Source organism: Priapulus caudatus, unplaced genomic scaffold (genome assembly GCF_000485595.1).
Source record: "Priapulus caudatus unplaced genomic scaffold, Priapulus_caudatus-5.0.1 Scaffold6057, whole genome shotgun sequence".
NCBI classification, from domain to species: Eukaryota; Metazoa; Priapulida; class Priapulimorpha; order Priapulimorphida; family Priapulidae; genus Priapulus; species Priapulus caudatus.
The window spans coordinates 1-3,250 of NW_014583118.1; the positions used below are offsets into that span (position 1 = coordinate 1).

General features: G+C 41.7%; 1 long non-coding RNA gene across 1 annotated transcript; it reads left to right on the forward strand.

Moving 5' to 3' along the window:
* Positions 1-840: 840 nt before the first annotated feature.
* On the forward strand, positions 841-1,869 carry LOC106820045. Its single transcript, XR_001395543.1, has 3 exons — positions 841-1,029; positions 1,140-1,376; positions 1,831-1,869. It is a non-coding gene; the product is annotated as an uncharacterized LOC106820045 (long non-coding RNA).
* The last annotated feature ends 1,381 nt before the right edge of the window (positions 1,870-3,250 follow it).

The following is a 3,250-nucleotide window of genomic DNA, read 5'->3' on the forward strand; positions in this document are numbered from 1 at the left end:
GTTTGGTTTATATTTTTACTGGTTTGAATGATTAGGAGTTGCAATGAACATGAGGACCGAAGAATGGAATGACATGCTTAAGACAACGTACAATGGACAGAAATTCACAATCGTCAGCGTTAAGGAGCACAAGACGGCTACAACTCAACTTGCAACGTTTGCCCTTGACGAGGAACAAGAGATGGAAAGTATCAAATCCAGTAACGTCATAAGCCAAATGGGCATTACTTGGTGAGAGAGTTATGTTCTTGGAATGTTCGGAAAACGTTAACCGTCCTCGGATGGGTTCGAAATATACCAAGTGCTGTTCAATTTAAATCCTAATGAAAATTAAATGTAAATTCTTTCCCTCTTTAGTGGTTCCACACATATTACACAAAGATTCGCCCCTACTTTTTCAAGCCTGGCAAGTACAATCTCAGCAGCGACGACGACGCGTACTTCTTCCTTTCGAGTACGGGGACCAAGCTATTCAATGCTTCAAACGACCTCGCAAGACTGCACAATAGGTTAGTGATACAGCTATCCTGACATGTACAGTTTCTGATGTAGATGTATAATCTGGATCACACTCTGTTCTTCTCGTGCGTGTGGTTATGACTTGTTACTGGATTACACACTTTTGCATAATCTCCATCACTGGTTGATTATTATTATTGTTTATGCTGGCATAAGTTGTTTGTAAGTTGAAGTATAGTCGAAATGTGTAGTTATAACAGAAAGTCAGTACAGTGCGTTATATAGAATACCCACTTGGTATTTAATCAGCTACCATACAGGCGTATAAGCCTCACGGTAGAATTATTCTGAATTTAATACATCTTTTTTTTGCAGATTTAATTTGCCAATCGTCACCTGCAATCAGGTAAGAAAATCTTTAGAAACTGCATCATCAGCAACACTAGGAGACATCGACCGCCGCCACATTGCCGACTACCTCGCACACACGATCGACGTTGCCAACCGCCACTATGTCATCAAGGAAACCGCCAATGTGGCAAAAGCTGCTCAACTGATTGGACGCCTGGTGTAAGTGTACTGTCAAATATTTATTAAATTAATTGGCATATTGACATGAGTTGTATAGAATATAGAATATATAATACATAAACATTAACATAAACATAAACATTTTACAGACACCCTGCAGCTACTCGTATGAAACCAGCCAGCGATGATACAACGGGAAGTGAGAGCGCGACAGGCACAGCCAGTACTGCCAGTGTGGCCCAGTCAGCTGTGTGTCGCTACAATCGCCCTTGATGAGGATCCACCTACACTAAAGACCTGCAAGGACATCGACCAGCAAGATGGACAACGACTCTACAATCGATGGATGTACGAACGAACGAAGTTGCGAGGCAAAGAACTAATCGGTTAGGCTTAAAATCAATTTTTGCCATGGCCACACATTCTGCCACCAAAGATAAATATCATTACACACAGACACTTAAACACACACGCCCCCCCCACACACTCACGGGCGCACACATACTACACACACGTGCACACACACACGCACCCTAAAGTTTAAATTTCTAATGCAAATGAAGAATGCGTGATTTCATTTTGCGGGTGACAATATTTCATTGCATGCCACCGTAAAAAGCCTGGCTTGCTCGCTGACTTACTGTCCACCTATATGCCAAATGCTAAATGTGTGACATATCTAATAGAAACGGGGCATGTGTGATTCACCCGTCTGCACTCTGCCTAAGGATAGCGTGAAAATCGTTGACATTGTGAAAGTGGGGAATGTCAGCTCTGATGCTGTTTCCCGTCGGACAATATTTTACTTGTTTCGGGCTAATTTGCATTGTATTAACACAGGCGCATTCCCAAGAACAAGACCATCACATCACGCCTAAAGAAGCTCATGAAGAAAAAGATGGGAGCAAAAAGAAGCAGAGTCCTACACAGACAACGGAGACCATCATTAGCGAAAGCGCGGTAAAATTAGTGGAAAGGCCCACTTAAAAAAGTTAATTTAAAGCAAAATGGCCCGGGCCTTAACGTTGTCATCGGAAAAAGGAAAGGGGTTAAAACAACGCTCCATACATAAGTGAGGTAATGGCACTACCAAGGCCCGCTACCACGATGAAGCTAAAAACAAGAGAAATCATGGACACGTGGTACCTGTTAATTTTTCAAGAATAGATAACTGCAAAAAACAGTGTATTAAGCAAACGTTCCATCTCATTGCCATCCCACAAAAGAATCCACCATTGCCGATTAATAAACCATTTCAGAAAGCTCGATGCAAATTAATAAAAACCTTTGTCGTAACATAAAATAACTGTTTTATTCAAAGCACCCTGACATTGGCTGTAAGATGAGAGTTATTTGATTATGGTTTAGAAGTCTCTTTCAGGGGGTGGGGGGGGGGGGCGAGTCAGAACTAGCCTGCTGAATATAGAATGTATGTAATGTTTAATTGTAAGTCAAGTTTAGCTATTATTTTGTAACACTGTATGCGTGGTTGTTTCATGTTCAATTAATCGTAGCCAGTTGGTGTTGCTAATTTGCTGGGCATAGTGACCCTAAATCCCGGACATTTCGTGCACTACCATCCTGTTACATATATTATTTCAGCCTGTATTATGACACTGTATGCGTGTGTGTCATTTCCATAATCGTAGCATGTGGTGTGCTAAATGTTGCTGGGCATAGTGTACCCCTACACCGCCGTTGACATTTGTGGCAATACGTGCACACGTGGGGGGGGCGCGGGGGGGGCTACAAATTTATTTCATCCGGTGATATGGGACAACGTAGCTGGTTCATGTTCCCATAATCGAACATGTGGTGCTTAAATTGCTGGCATAGTGTACCCACACCGCGGACATTGTGGCAAGTATCGGCACGGTACACATATTTCAGCTGTTTATTATTGTACACGAACTGTTGGTTCATGATTTCAATAAATCGTAGCAGCTGTGGTGTTCTAAATTTGGCTGCATAGTGGAGCCCCAAACACCCACAGTTTGTGCAACTCGTGCACTGTTACACTGAATATTCTGCATTCCATATTTACTTACTACTATACCCGTAGGTAAGATTCAGACAAAATATTTCATACATTATGTACTTTCTTTACTATGTCAGGCTTAAAATTGCCATATCACGAACATCTCAGTAAATTAAGAGGCCAGATATATAACTATTGAAGGCGATTACAAACTCGCAAATATGATCGCAGCAATATTGTTGCACTTCTCCGACATCAGTTTCTTCTGAAACGAATCACTGT